Source organism: Phalacrocorax aristotelis, chromosome 27 (assembly GCF_949628215.1).
Source record: "Phalacrocorax aristotelis chromosome 27, bGulAri2.1, whole genome shotgun sequence".
Classification (NCBI taxonomy): Eukaryota; Metazoa; Chordata; class Aves; order Suliformes; family Phalacrocoracidae; genus Phalacrocorax; species Phalacrocorax aristotelis.
Genome location: NC_134302.1, coordinates 613,184 through 629,638, shown reverse-complemented (window position 1 = coordinate 629,638; position 16,455 = coordinate 613,184).

The following is a 16,455-nucleotide window of genomic DNA, read 5'->3' as shown; positions in this document are numbered from 1 at the left end:
CAGTGTCCAAACCCCTCTTGTAAGGCACAAAGCCTCATTCAGAGGTCCCAAACCCTCACTCTTAGGGTCCAAACCAGTCTTTTTTACTCCCAAAGCCTCATTTCTATGTCGCAAACCCTCACTTTCAGGGTCCAAACATGGCTTTTGCCATCAAAGCCTCATTTTTCGCCCCAAACCCTCACTTTTAGGGTCCAAGCCCCTCCTTTTCAGGGATAAACCCTCATTTTTAAGTTCCAAAGACTCCCTTTTATTCTTCAAAACCCCTCTTTTAATGCTCAAAGCCTTACAGTTAGGACGCAAACCTCACTTCCAGGGTCCAAATCCCTGTTTTAAAGCTCAAAGCCTCATTTTGAACACCCAAAGCCTCACTTTCAGGGTCCAAACCCCTCTTTTAACTCTCAAAGCCTCAGTTATAAGTTCCAAACCCCTCTATTAGGGATTAAAGCCTCATTTTGAGGTCCCAAACCCTGACTTTCAGGCTCTAAACCTGCCTTTTTAGGCTCAAAGCCTCAGTTTTGGGGCCCCAAACCCTCACATTTATGGAACAAGGCCCTCTTAACACTCAAAGCATCAGTTTTCTGTCCCTAAGTGACACTCGTAGGCTTCAAACCTGTCTTCTACAATCAAAGCCTCCTTTTTATATCCCAAACCCTGACTTTCAGGCTCTAAACCTGTCTTTTTTAGGCTCAAAGCCTCAGTTGTAGAGATCCAAACCTTCACTTCCAGGGTCCAAACCCCACTTTTCAAGACAAACCCTCAGTTTTAGGTCCCAAACACTCATTTTAAAGCACCCCAAACCTCACTTTTAACATCAAAGCCTTACAGTTAGGACCGCAAACCTCACCTCCAGGGTCCAAAACCCTCCTTTAAAGCTCAGTGCCTCATTTTGAACAGCCAAACCCTCACTTTTAGGACCCAAAGCCCTCTTCTAACACTCAAAGCCTCACTTCCATGTTCAAAACCCCTCTTTTAACGCTCAGTGCCTCATTTTGAGGTCCCAAACCCTCACTTCCAGTGTCCAAACCCCTCCTGTAAGGCACAAAGCCTCATTTGTGTGTCGCAAAGCCTCACGTTTCGGGTCTAAATCCATCTTTTAAGGCTCAAAGCATTATTTTCAGCTTCCAAACCCTCATTTTTTGACTTCCAAATCTCTTTTTTAAGGTTCAAAGCCTCTATTTTTGTATAGCAAACCATCACTTCCAGGGTCGAAACCCCTCTTTTAACACTCAGTGCCTCATTTTGAGGTCACAAACCTTCACTTTCAGGGTCCAAACCCCACTGGTAAAGACGCAAACCCTCATTTAAAAGTCCCAAACCTTCACTTTCAGGGTCCAAAACCCTCCTTGTTACGCACAAAGCCTCATTTTTCAGTTCCAAAGCCTCCCTTCGATTGTCCAAACCCCTCTTTTAACCCTCAAAGCTTTATAGGTAGGACGCAAACCTCACTTCCAGGGTCCAAACCCCTCTTTTAAAGCTCAAAGCCTCATTTTGAACAGCCAAAGCTGCACTTTCAGCGTCCATACCCCTCGCTTAAGTCTCAAAGCCTAAGTTTTACGTCTCAAACCCTCACTTTTAGCATCAATTCAGGTCTTTTAATGCTCAAACCATCAGTTTTTTGCTCTATACCTTCAGTTTTGGAGTCCAAACCTGTCGTTTAAGGCTCAAAGCCTCATTCTGAAAACCCAAACCCTCACTTTCAGGGTCCAAACCCCTCTTGTAAGGCACAAAGCCTCATTCAGAGGTCCCAAACCCTCACTCTTAGGGTCCAAACCAGTCTTTTTTACTGCCAAAGCCTCATTTCTATGTCGCAAACCCTCACTTTCAGGGTCCAAACATGGCTTTTGCCATCAAAGCCTCATTTTTCGCCCCAAACCCTCACTTTTAGGGTCCAAGCCCCTCCTTTTCAGGGATAAACCCTCATTTTTAAGTTCCAAAGACTCCCTTTTATTCTTCAAAACCCCTCTTTTAATGCTCAAAGCCTTACAGTTAGGACGCAAACCTCACTTCCAGGGTCCAAATCCCTGTTTTAAAGCTCAAAGCCTCATTTTGAACACCCAAAGCCTCACTTTCAGGGTCCAAACCCCTCTTTTAACTCTCAAAGCCTCAGTTATAAGTTCCAAACCCCTCTATTAGGGATTAAAGCCTCATTTTGAGGTCCCAAACCCTGACTTTCAGGCTCTAAACCTGCCTTTTTAGGCTCAAAGCCTCAGTTTTGGGGCCCCAAACCCTCACATTTATGGAACAAGGCCCTCTTAACACTCAAAGCATCAGTTTTCTGTCCCTAAGTGACACTCGTAGGCTTCAAACCTGTCTTCTACAATCAAAGCCTCCTTTTTATATCCCAAACCCTGACTTTCAGGCTCTAAACCTGTCTTTTTTAGGCTCAAAGCCTCAGTTGTAGAGATCCAAACCTTCACTTCCAGGGTCCAAACCCCACTTTTCAAGACAAACCCTCAGTTTTAGGTCCCAAAGACTCATTTTAAAGCACCCCAAACCTCACTTTTAACATCAAAGCCTTACAGTTAGGACCGCAAACCTCACCTCCAGGGTCCAAAACCCCTGTTTTAAAGCTCAAAGCCTCATTTTGAACAGCCAAACCCTCACTTTTAGGACCCAAAGCCCTCTTCTAACACTCAAACCCTCACTTCCATGGTCAAAACCCCTCTTTTAACGCTCAGTGCCTCATTTTGAGGTCCCAAACCCTCACTTCCAGTGTCCAAACCCCTCCTGTAAGGCACAAAGCCTCATTTGTGTGTCGCAAAGCCTCACGTTTCGGGTCTAAATCCATCTTTTAAGGCTCAAAGCATTATTTTCAGCTTCCAAACCCTCATTTTTTGACTTCCAAATCTCTTTTTTAAGGTTCAAAGCCTCTATTTTTGTATAGCAAACCATCACTTCCAGGGTCGAAACCCCTCTTTTAACGATCAGTGCCTCATTCTGAGGTCCCAAACACTCACTTTCACGGTCCAAAACCCTCCTTGTTAGGCACAAAGCCTCATTTTTCAGTTCCAAAGCCTCCCTTCCATTGTCCAAACCCCTCTTTTAACCCTCAAAGCTTTATAGGTAGGACGCAAACCTCACTTCCAGGGTCCAAACCCCTCTTTTAAAGCTCAAAGCCTCATTTTCAACAGCCAAAGCTGCACTTTCAGCGTCCATACCCCTCGCTTAAGTCTCAAAGCCTAAGTTTTACATCTCAAACCCTCACTTTTAGCATCAATTCAGGTCTTTTAATGCTCAAACCATCATTTTTTTGCTCTATACCTTCAGTTTTGGAGTCCAAACCTGTCGTTTAAGGCTCAAAGCCTCATTCTGAAAACCCAAACCCTCACTTTCAGTGTCCAAACCCCTCTTGTAAGGCACTAAGCCTCATTCAGAGGTCCCAAACCCTCACTCTTAGGGTCCAAACCAGTCTTTTTTACTCCCAAAGCCTCATTTCTATGTCGCAAAGCCTCACTTTCAGGGTCCAAACATGGCTTTTGCCATCAAAGCCTCATTTTTCGCCCCAAACCCTCACTTTTAGGGTCCAAGCCCCTCCTTTTCAGGGATAAACCCTCATTTTTCAGTTCCAAAGACTCCCTTTTATTCTTCAAAACCCCTCTTTTAATGCTCAAAGCCTTACAGTTAGGACGCAAACCTCACTTCCAGGGTCCAAATCCCTGTTTTAAAGCTCAAAGCCTCATTTTGAACACCCAAAGCCTCACTTTCAGGGTCCAAACCCCTCTTTTAACTCTCAAAGCCTCAGTTATAAGTTCCAAACCCCTCTATTAGGGATTAAAGCCTCATTTTGAGGTCCCAAACCCTGACTTTCAGGCTCTAAACCTGCCTTTTTAGGCTCAAAGCCTCAGTTTTGGGGCCCCAAACCCTCACATTTATGGAACAAGGCCCTCTTAACACTCAAAGCATCAGTTTTCTGTCCCTAAGTGACACTCGTAGGCTTCAAACCTGTCTTCTACAATCAAAGCCTCCTTTTTATATCCCAAACCCTGACTTTCAGGCTCTAAACCTGTCTTTTTTAGGCTCAAAGCCTCAGTTGTAGAGATCCAAACCTTCACTTCCAGGGTCCAAACCCCACTTTTCAAGACAAACCCTCAGTTTTAGGTCCCAAACACTCATTTTAAAGCACCCCAAACCTCACTTTTAACATCAAAGCCTTACAGTTAGGACCGCAAACCTCACCTCCAGGGTCCAAAACCCTCCTTTAAAGCTCAGTGCCTCATTTTGAACAGCCAAACCCTCACTTTTAGGACCCAAAGCCCTCTTCTAACACTCAAAGCCTCACTTCCATGTTCAAAACCCCTCTTTTAACGCTCAGTGCCTCATTTTGAGGTCCCAAACCCTCACTTCCAGTGTCCAAACCCCTCCTGTAAGGCACAAAGCCTCATTTGTGTGTCGCAAAGCCTCACGTTTCGGGTCTAAATCCATCTTTTAAGGCTCAAAGCATTATTTTCAGCTTCCAAACCCTCATTTTTTGACTTCCAAATCTCTTTTTTAAGGTTCAAAGCCTCTATTTTTGTATAGCAAACCATCACTTCCAGGGTCGAAACCCCTCTTTTAACACTCAGTGCCTCATTTTGAGGTCACAAACCTTCACTTTCAGGGTCCAAACCCCACTGGTAAAGACGCAAACCCTCATTTAAAAGTCCCAAACCTTCACTTTCAGGGTCCAAACCCCACTGGTAAAGACGCAAACCCTCATTTAAAAGTCCCAAACCTTCACTTTCAGGGTCCAAAACCCTCCTTGTTACGCACAAAGCCGCATTTTTCAGTTCCAAAGCCTCCCTTCCATTGTCCAAACCCCTCTTTTAACCCTCAAAGCTTTATAGGTAGGACGCAAACCTCACTTCCAGGGTCCAAACCCCTCTTTTAAAGCTCAAAGCCTCATTTTCAACAGCCAAAGCTGCACTTTCAGCGTCCATACCCCTCGCTTAAGTCTCAAAGCCTAAGTTTTACGTCTCAAACCCTCACTTTTAGCATCAATTCAGGTCTTTTAATGCTCAAACCATCAGTTTTTTGCTCTATACCTTCAGTTTTGGAGTCCAAACCTGTCGTTTAAGGCTCAAAGCCTCATTCTGAAAACCCAAACCCTCACTTTCAGTGTCCAAACCCCTCTTGTAAGGCACAAAGCCTCATTCAGAGGTCCCAAACCCTCACTCTTAGGGTCCAAACCAGTCTTTTTTACTGCCAAAGCCTCATTTCTATGTCGCAAACCCTCACTTTCAGGGTCCAAACATGGCTTTTGCCATCAAAGCCTCATTTTTCGCCCCAAACCCTCACTTTTAGGGTCCAAGCCCCTCCTTTTCAGGGATAAACCCTCATTTTTAAGTTCCAAAGACTCCCTTTTATTCTTCAAAACCCCTCTTTTAATGCTCAAAGCCTTACAGTTAGGACGCAAACCTCACTTCCAGGGTCCAAATCCCTGTTTTAAAGCTCAAAGCCTCATTTTGAACACCCAAAGCCTCACTTTCAGGGTCCAAACCCCTCTTTTAACTCTCAAAGCCTCAGTTATAAGTTCCAAACCCCTCTATTAGGGATTAAAGCCTCATTTTGAGGTCCCAAACCCTGACTTTCAGGCTCTAAACCTGCCTTTTTAGGCTCAAAGCCTCAGTTTTGGGGCCCCAAACCCTCACATTTATGGAACAAGGCCCTCTTAACACTCAAAGCATCAGTTTTCTGTCCCTAAGTGACACTCGTAGGCTTCAAACCTGTCTTCTACAATCAAAGCCTCCTTTTTATATCCCAAACCCTGACTTTCAGGCTCTAAACCTGTCTTTTTTAGGCTCAAAGCCTCAGTTGTAGAGATCCAAACCTTCACTTCCAGGGTCCAAACCCCACTTTTCAAGACAAACCCTCAGTTTTAGGTCCCAAAGACTCATTTTAAAGCACCCCAAACCTCACTTTTAACATCAAAGCCTTACAGTTAGGACCGCAAACCTCACTGGTAGGGTCCAAAACCCCTGTTTTAAAGCTCAAAGCCTCATTTTGAACAGCCAAACCCTCACTTTTAGGGCCCAAAGCCCTCTTCTAACACTCAAAGCCTCACTTCCATGTTCAAAACCCCTCTTTTAACGCTCAGTGCCTCATTTTGAGGTCCCAAACCCTCACTTCCAGTGTCCAAACCCCTCCTGTAAGGCACAAAGCCTCATTTGTGTGTCGCAAAGCCTCACGTTTCGGGTCTAAATCCATCTTTTAAGGCTCAAAGCATTATTTTCAGCTTCCAAACCCTCATTTTTTGACTTCCAAATCTCTTTTTTAAGGTTCAAAGCCTCTATTTTTGTATAGCAAACCATCACTTCCAGGGTCGAAACCCCTCTTTTAACACTCAGTGCCTCATTTTGAGGTCACAAACCTTCACTTTCAGGGTCCAAACCCCACTGGTAAAGACGCAAACCCTCATTTAAAAGTCCCAAACCTTCACTTTCAGGGTCCAAAACCCTCCTTGTTACGCACAAAGCCGCATTTTTCAGTTCCAAAGCCTCCCTTCCATTGTCCAAACCCCTCTTTTAACCCTCAAAGCTTTATAGGTAGGACGCAAACCTCACTTCCAGGGTCCAAACCCCTCTTTTAAAGCTCAAAGCCTCATTTTCAACAGCCAAAGCTGCACTTTCAGCGTCCATACCCCTCGCTTAAGTCTCAAAGCCTAAGTTTTACGTCTCAAACCCTCACTTTTAGCATCAATTCAGGTCTTTTAATGCTCAAACCATCAGTTTTTTGCTCTATACCTTCAGTTTTGGAGTCCAAACCTGTCGTTTAAGGCTCAAAGCCTCATTCTGAAAACCCAAACCCTCACTTTCAGTGTCCAAACCCCTCTTGTAAGGCACAAAGCCTCATTCAGAGGTCCCAAACCCTCACTCTTAGGGTCCAAACCAGTCTTTTTTACTCCCAAAGCCTCATTTCTATGTCGCAAACCCTCACTTTCAGGGTCCAAACATGGCTTTTGCCATCAAAGCCTCATTTTTCGCCCCAAACCCTCACTTTTAGGGTCCAAGCCCCTCCTTTTCAGGGATAAACCCTCATTTTTAAGTTCCAAAGACTCCCTTTTATTCTTCAAAACCCCTCTTTTAATGCTCAAAGCCTTACAGTTAGGACGCAAACCTCACTTCCAGGGTCCAAATCCCTCTTTTAAAGCTCAAAGCCTCATTTTGAACACCCAAAGCCTCACTTTCAGGGTCCAAACCCCTCTTTTAACTCTCAAAGCCTCAGTTATAAGTTCCAAACCCCTCTATTAGGGATTAAAGCCTCATTTTGAGGTCCCAAACCCTGACTTTCAGGCTCTAAACCTGCCTTTTTAGGCTCAAAGCCTCAGTTTTGGGGCCCCAAACCCTCACATTTATGGAACAAGGCCCTCTTAACACTCAAAGCATCAGTTTTCTGTCCCTAAGTGACACTCGTAGGCTTCAAACCTGTCTTCTACAATCAAAGCCTCCTTTTTATATCCCAAACCCTGACTTTCAGGCTCTAAACCTGTCTTTTTTAGGCTCAAAGCCTCAGTTGTAGAGATCCAAACCTTCACTTCCAGGGTCCAAACCCCACTTTTCAAGACAAACCCTCAGTTTTAGGTCCCAAAGACTCATTTTAAAGCACCCCAAACCTCACTTTTAACATCAAAGCCTTACAGTTAGGACCGCAAACCTCACCTCCAGGGTCCAAAACCCTCCTTTAAAGCTCAAAGCCTCATTTTGAACAGCCAAACCCTCACTTTTAGGACCCAAAGCCCTCTTCTAACACTCAAACCCTCACTTCCATGTTCAAAACCCCTCTTTTAACGCTCAGTGCCTCATTTTGAGGTCCCAAACCCTCACTTCCAGTGTCCAAACCCCTCCTGTAAGGCACAAAGCCTCATTTGTGTGTCGCAAAGCCTCACGTTTCGGGTCTAAATCCATCTTTTAAGGCTCAAAGCATTATTTTCAGCTTCCAAACCCTCATTTTTTGACTTCCAAATCTCTTTTTTAAGGTTCAAAGCCTCTATTTTTGTATAGCAAACCATCACTTCCAGGGTCGAAACCCCTCTTTTAACACTCAGTGCCTCATTTTGAGGTCACAAACCTTCACTTTCAGGGTCCAAACCCCACTGGTAAAGACGCAAACCCTCATTTAAAAGTCCCAAACCTTCACTTTCAGGGTCCAAACCCCACTGGTAAAGACGCAAACCCTCATTTAAAAGTCCCAAACCTTCACTTTCAGGGTCCAAAACCCTCCTTGTTACGCACAAAGCCGCATTTTTCAGTTCCAAAGCCTCCCTTCCATTGTCCAAACCCCTCTTTTAACCCTCAAAGCTTTATAGGTAGGACGCAAACCTCACTTCCAGGGTCCAAACCCCTCTTTTAAAGCTCAAAGCCTCATTTTGAACACCCAAAGCTGCACTTTCAGGGTCCAAACCCCTCTTTTAACTCTCAAAGCCTAAGTTTTACGTCTCAAACCCTCACTTTTAGCATCAATTCAGGTCTTTTAATGCTCAAACCATCAGTTTTTTGCTCTATACCTTCAGTTTTGGAGTCCAAACCTGTCGTTTAAGGCTCAAAGCCTCATTCTGAAAACCCAAACCCTCACTTTCAGTGTCCAAACCCCTCTTGTAAGGCACAAAGCCTCATTCAGAGGTCCCAAACCCTCACTCTTAGGGTCCAAACCAGTCTTTTTTACTCCCAAAGCCTCATTTCTATGTCGCAAACCCTCACTTTCAGGGTCCAAACATGGCTTTTGCCATCAAAGCCTCATTTTTCGCCCCAAACCCTCACTTTTAGGGTCCAAGCCCCTCCTTTTCAGGGATAAACCCTCATTTTTAAGTTCCAAAGACTCCCTTTTATTCTTCAAAACCCCTCTTTTAATGCTCAAAGCCTTACAGTTAGGACGCAAACCTCACTTCCAGGGTCCAAATCCCTGTTTTAAAGCTCAAAGCCTCATTTTGAACACCCAAAGCCTCACTTTCAGGGTCCAAACCCCTCTTTTAACTCTCAAAGCCTCAGTTATAAGTTCCAAACCCCTCTATTAGGGATTAAAGCCTCATTTTGAGGTCCCAAACCCTGACTTTCAGGCTCTAAACCTGCCTTTTTAGGCTCAAAGCCTCAGTTTTGGGGCCCCAAACCCTCACATTTATGGAACAAGGCCCTCTTAACACTCAAAGCATCAGTTTTCTGTCCCTAAGTGACACTCGTAGGCTTCAAACCTGTCTTCTACAATCAAAGCCTCCTTTTTATATCCCAAACCCTGACTTTCAGGCTCTAAACCTGTCTTTTTTAGGCTCAAAGCCTCAGTTGTAGAGATCCAAACCTTCACTTCCAGGGTCCAAACCCCACTTTTCAAGACAAACCCTCAGTTTTAGGTCCCAAACACTCATTTTAAAGCACCCCAAACCTCACTTTTAACATCAAAGCCTTACAGTTAGGACCGCAAACCTCACCTCCAGGGTCCAAAACCCTCCTTTAAAGCTCAGTGCCTCATTTTGAACAGCCAAACCCTCACTTTTAGGACCCAAAGCCCTCTTCTAACACTCAAAGCCTCACTTCCATGTTCAAAACCCCTCTTTTAACGCTCAGTGCCTCATTTTGAGGTCCCAAACCCTCACTTCCAGTGTCCAAACCCCTCCTGTAAGGCACAAAGCCTCATTTGTGTGTCGCAAAGCCTCACGTTTCGGGTCTAAATCCATCTTTTAAGGCTCAAAGCATTATTTTCAGCTTCCAAACCCTCATTTTTTGACTTCCAAATCTCTTTTTTAAGGTTCAAAGCCTCTATTTTTGTATAGCAAACCATCACTTCCAGGGTCGAAACCCCTCTTTTAACACTCAGTGCCTCATTTTGAGGTCACAAACCTTCACTTTCAGGGTCCAAACCCCACTGGTAAAGACGCAAACCCTCATTTAAAAGTCCCAAACCTTCACTTTCAGGGTCCAAAACCCTCCTTGTTACGCACAAAGCCGCATTTTTCAGTTCCAAAGCCTCCCTTCGATTGTCCAAACCCCTCTTTTAACCCTCAAAGCTTTATAGGTAGGACGCAAACCTCACTTCCAGGGTCCAAACCCCTCTTTTAAAGCTCAAAGCCTCATTTTGAACAGCCAAAGCTGCACTTTCAGCGTCCATACCCCTCGCTTAAGTCTCAAAGCCTAAGTTTTACGTCTCAAACCCTCACTTTTAGCATCAATTCAGGTCTTTTAATGCTCAAACCATCAGTTTTTTGCTCTATACCTTCAGTTTTGGAGTCCAAACCTGTCGTTTAAGGCTCAAAGCCTCATTCTGAAAACCCAAACCCTCACTTTCAGGGTCCAAACCCCTCTTGTAAGGCACAAAGCCTCATTCAGAGGTCCCAAACCCTCACTCTTAGGGTCCAAACCAGTCTTTTTTACTGCCAAAGCCTCATTTCTATGTCGCAAACCCTCACTTTCAGGGTCCAAACATGGCTTTTGCCATCAAAGCCTCATTTTTCGCCCCAAACCCTCACTTTTAGGGTCCAAGCCCCTCCTTTTCAGGGATAAACCCTCATTTTTAAGTTCCAAAGACTCCCTTTTATTCTTCAAAACCCCTCTTTTAATGCTCAAAGCCTTACAGTTAGGACGCAAACCTCACTTCCAGGGTCCAAATCCCTGTTTTAAAGCTCAAAGCCTCATTTTGAACACCCAAAGCCTCACTTTCAGGGTCCAAACCCCTCTTTTAACTCTCAAAGCCTCAGTTATAAGTTCCAAACCCCTCTATTAGGGATTAAAGCCTCATTTTGAGGTCCCAAACCCTGACTTTCAGGCTCTAAACCTGCCTTTTTAGGCTCAAAGCCTCAGTTTTGGGGCCCCAAACCCTCACATTTATGGAACAAGGCCCTCTTAACACTCAAAGCATCAGTTTTCTGTCCCTAAGTGACACTCGTAGGCTTCAAACCTGTCTTCTACAATCAAAGCCTCCTTTTTATATCCCAAACCCTGACTTTCAGGCTCTAAACCTGTCTTTTTTAGGCTCAAAGCCTCAGTTGTAGAGATCCAAACCTTCACTTCCAGGGTCCAAACCCCACTTTTCAAGACAAACCCTCAGTTTTAGGTCCCAAAGACTCATTTTAAAGCACCCCAAACCTCACTTTTAACATCAAAGCCTTACAGTTAGGACCGCAAACCTCACCTCCAGGGTCCAAAACCCCTGTTTTAAAGCTCAAAGCCTCATTTTGAACAGCCAAACCCTCACTTTTAGGACCCAAAGCCCTCTTCTAACACTCAAACCCTCACTTCCATGGTCAAAACCCCTCTTTTAACGCTCAGTGCCTCATTTTGAGGTCCCAAACCCTCACTTCCAGTGTCCAAACCCCTCCTGTAAGGCACAAAGCCTCATTTGTGTGTCGCAAAGCCTCACGTTTCGGGTCTAAATCCATCTTTTAAGGCTCAAAGCATTATTTTCAGCTTCCAAACCCTCATTTTTTGACTTCCAAATCTCTTTTTTAAGGTTCAAAGCCTCTATTTTTGTATAGCAAACCATCACTTCCAGGGTCGAAACCCCTCTTTTAACGATCAGTGCCTCATTCTGAGGTCCCAAACACTCACTTTCACGGTCCAAAACCCTCCTTGTTAGGCACAAAGCCTCATTTTTCAGTTCCAAAGCCTCCCTTCCATTGTCCAAACCCCTCTTTTAACCCTCAAAGCTTTATAGGTAGGACGCAAACCTCACTTCCAGGGTCCAAACCCCTCTTTTAAAGCTCAAAGCCTCATTTTCAACAGCCAAAGCTGCACTTTCAGCGTCCATACCCCTCGCTTAAGTCTCAAAGCCTAAGTTTTACATCTCAAACCCTCACTTTTAGCATCAATTCAGGTCTTTTAATGCTCAAACCATCATTTTTTTGCTCTATACCTTCAGTTTTGGAGTCCAAACCTGTCGTTTAAGGCTCAAAGCCTCATTCTGAAAACCCAAACCCTCACTTTCAGTGTCCAAACCCCTCTTGTAAGGCACAAAGCCTCATTCAGAGGTCCCAAACCCTCACTCTTAGGGTCCAAACCAGTCTTTTTTACTCCCAAAGCCTCATTTCTATGTCGCAAAGCCTCACTTTCAGGGTCCAAACATGGCTTTTGCCATCAAAGCCTCATTTTTCGCCCCAAACCCTCACTTTTAGGGTCCAAGCCCCTCCTTTTCAGGGATAAACCCTCATTTTTCAGTTCCAAAGACTCCCTTTTATTCTTCAAAACCCCTCTTTTAATGCTCAAAGCCTTACAGTTAGGACGCAAACCTCACTTCCAGGGTCCAAATCCCTGTTTTAAAGCTCAAAGCCTCATTTTGAACACCCAAAGCCTCACTTTCAGGGTCCAAACCCCTCTTTTAACTCTCAAAGCCTCAGTTATAAGTTCCAAACCCCTCTATTAGGGATTAAAGCCTCATTTTGAGGTCCCAAACCCTGACTTTCAGGCTCTAAACCTGCCTTTTTAGGCTCAAAGCCTCAGTTTTGGGGCCCCAAACCCTCACATTTATGGAACAAGGCCCTCTTAACACTCAAAGCATCAGTTTTCTGTCCCTAAGTGACACTCGTAGGCTTCAAACCTGTCTTCTACAATCAAAGCCTCCTTTTTATATCCCAAACCCTGACTTTCAGGCTCTAAACCTGTCTTTTTTAGGCTCAAAGCCTCAGTTGTAGAGATCCAAACCTTCACTTCCAGGGTCCAAACCCCACTTTTCAAGACAAACCCTCAGTTTTAGGTCCCAAAGACTCATTTTAAAGCACCCCAAACCTCACTTTTAACATCAAAGCCTTACAGTTAGGACCGCAAACCTCACCTCCAGGGTCCAAAACCCTCCTTTAAAGCTCAGTGCCTCATTTTGAACAGCCAAACCCTCACTTTTAGGACCCAAAGCCCTCTTCTAACACTCAAAGCCTCACTTCCATGTTCAAAACCCCTCTTTTAACGCTCAGTGCCTCATTTTGAGGTCCCAAACCCTCACTTCCAGTGTCCAAACCCCTCCTGTAAGGCACAAAGCCTCATTTGTGTGTCGCAAAGCCTCACGTTTCGGGTCTAAATCCATCTTTTAAGGCTCAAAGCATTATTTTCAGCTTCCAAACCCTCATTTTTTGACTTCCAAATCTCTTTTTTAAGGTTCAAAGCCTCTATTTTTGTATAGCAAACCATCACTTCCAGGGTCGAAACCCCTCTTTTAACACTCAGTGCCTCATTTTGAGGTCACAAACCTTCACTTTCAGGGTCCAAAACCCTCCTTGTTACGCACAAAGCCTCATTTTTCAGTTCCAAAGCCTCCCTTCCATTGTCCAAACCCCTCTTTTAACCCTCAAAGCTTTATAGGTAGGACGCAAACCTCACTTCCAGGGTCCAAACCCCTCTTTTAAAGCTCAAAGCCTCATTTTCAACAGCCAAAGCTGCACTTTCAGCGTCCATACCCCTCGCTTAAGTCTCAAAGCCTAAGTTTTACATCTCAAACCCTCACTTTTAGCATCAATTCAGGTCTTTTAATGCTCAAACCATCATTTTTTTGCTCTATACCTTCAGTTTTGGAGTCCAAACCTGTCGTTTAAGGCTCAAAGCCTCATTCTGAAAACCCAAACCCTCACTTTCAGTGTCCAAACCCCTCTTGTAAGGCACTAAGCCTCATTCAGAGGTCCCAAACCCTCACTCTTAGGGTCCAAACCAGTCTTTTTTACTCCCAAAGCCTCATTTCTATGTCGCAAAGCCTCACTTTCAGGGTCCAAACATGGCTTTTGCCATCAAAGCCTCATTTTTCGCCCCAAACCCTCACTTTTAGGGTCCAAGCCCCTCCTTTTCAGGGATAAACCCTCATTTTTCAGTTCCAAAGACTCCCTTTTATTCTTCAAAACCCCTCTTTTAATGCTCAAAGCCTTACAGTTAGGACGCAAACCTCACTTCCAGGGTCCAAATCCCTGTTTTAAAGCTCAAAGCCTCATTTTGAACACCCAAAGCCTCACTTTCAGGGTCCAAACCCCTCTTTTAACTCTCAAAGCCTCAGTTATAAGTTCCAAACCCCTCTATTAGGGATTAAAGCCTCATTTTGAGGTCCCAAACCCTGACTTTCAGGCTCTAAACCTGCCTTTTTAGGCTCAAAGCCTCAGTTTTGGGGCCCCAAACCCTCACATTTATGGAACAAGGCCCTCTTAACACTCAAAGCATCAGTTTTCTGTCCCTAAGTGACACTCGTAGGCTTCAAACCTGTCTTCTACAATCAAAGCCTCCTTTTTATATCCCAAACCCTGACTTTCAGGCTCTAAACCTGTCTTTTTTAGGCTCAAAGCCTCAGTTGTAGAGATCCAAACCTTCACTTCCAGGGTCCAAACCCCACTTTTCAAGACAAACCCTCAGTTTTAGGTCCCAAAGACTCATTTTAAAGCACCCCAAACCTCACTTTTAACATCAAAGCCTTACAGTTAGGACCGCAAACCTCACCTCCAGGGTCCAAAACCCTCCTTTAAAGCTCAGTGCCTCATTTTGAACAGCCAAACCCTCACTTTTAGGACCCAAAGCCCTCTTCTAACACTCAAAGCCTCACTTCCATGTTCAAAACCCCTCTTTTAACGCTCAGTGCCTCATTTTGAGGTCCCAAACCCTCACTTCCAGTGTCCAAACCCCTCCTGTAAGGCACAAAGCCTCATTTGTGTGTCGCAAAGCCTCACGTTTCGGGTCTAAATCCATCTTTTAAGGCTCAAAGCATTATTTTCAGCTTCCAAACCCTCATTTTTTGACTTCCAAATCTCTTTTTTAAGGTTCAAAGCCTCTATTTTTGTATAGCAAACCATCACTTCCAGGGTCGAAACCCCTCTTTTAACACTCAGTGCCTCATTTTGAGGTCACAAACCTTCACTTTCAGGGTCCAAAACCCTCCTTGTTACGCACAAAGCCTCATTTTTCAGTTCCAAAGCCTCCCTTCCATTGTCCAAACCCCTCTTTTAACCCTCAAAGCTTTATAGGTAGGACGCAAACCTCACTTCCAGGGTCCAAACCCCTCTTTTAAAGCTCAAAGCCTCATTTTGAACAGCCAAAGCTGCACTTTCAGCGTCCATACCCCTCGCTTAAGTCTCAAAGCCTAAGTTTTACATCTCAAACCCTCACTTTTAGCATCAATTCAGGTCTTTTAATGCTCAAACCATCAGTTTTTTGCTCTATACCTTCAGTTTTGGAGTCCAAACCTGTCGTTTAAGGCTCAAAGCCTCATTCTGAAAACCCAAACCCTCACTTTCAGTGTCCAAACCCCTCTTGTAAGGCACAAAGCCTCATTCAGAGGTCCCAAACCCTCACTCTTAGGGTCCAAACCAGTCTTTTTTACTCCCAAAGCCTCATTTCTATGTCGCAAAGCCTCACTTTCAGGGTCCAAACATGGCTTTTGCCATCAAAGCCTCATTTTTCGCCCCAAACCCTCACTTTTAGGGTCCAAGCCCCTCCTTTTCAGGGATAAACCCTCATTTTTAAGTTCCAAAGACTCCCTTTTATTCTTCAAAACCCCTCTTTTAATGCTCAAAGCCTTACAGTTAGGACGCAAACCTCACTTCCAGGGTCCAAATCCCTGTTTTAAAGCTCAAAGCCTCATTTTGAACACCCAAAGCCTCACTTTCAGGGTCCAAACCCCTCTTTTAACTCTCAAAGCCTCAGTTATAAGTTCCAAACCCCTCTATTAGGGATTAAAGCCTCATTTTGAGGTCCCAAACCCTGACTTTCAGGCTCTAAACCTGCCTTTTTAGGCTCAAAGCCTCAGTTTTGGGGCCCCAAACCCTCACATTTATGGAACAAGGCCCTCTTAACACTCAAAGCATCAGTTTTCTGTCCCTAAGTGACACTCGTAGGCTTCAAACCTGTCTTCTACAATCAAAGCCTCCTTTTTATATCCCAAACCCTGACTTTCAGGCTCTAAACCTGTCTTTTTTAGGCTCAAAGCCTCAGTTGTAGAGATCCAAACCTTCACTTCCAGGGTCCAAACCCCACTTTTCAAGACAAACCCTCAGTTTTAGGTCCCAAAGACTCATTTTAAAGCACCCCAAACCTCACTTTTAACATCAAAGCCTTACAGTTAGGACCGCAAACCTCACCTCCAGGGTCCAAAACCCTCCTTTAAAGCTCAGTGCCTCATTTTGAACAGCCAAACCCTCACTTTTAGGACCCAAAGCCCTCTTCTAACACTCAAAGCCTCACTTCCATGTTCAAAACCCCTCTTTTAACGCTCAGTGCCTCATTTTGAGGTCCCAAACCCTCACTTCCAGTGTCCAAACCCCTCCTGTAAGGCACAAAGCCTCATTTGTGTGTCGCAAAGCCTCACGTTTCGGGTCTAAATCCATCTTTTAAGGCTCAAAGCATTATTTTCAGCTTCCAAACCCTCATTTTTTGACTTCCAAATCTCTTTTTTAAGGTTCAAAGCCTCTATTTTTGTATAGCAAACCATCACTTCCAGGGTCGAAACCCCTCTTTTAACACTCAGTGCCTCATTTTGAGGTCACAAACCTTCACTTTCAGGGTCCAAACCCCACTGGTAAAGACGCAAACCCTCATTTAA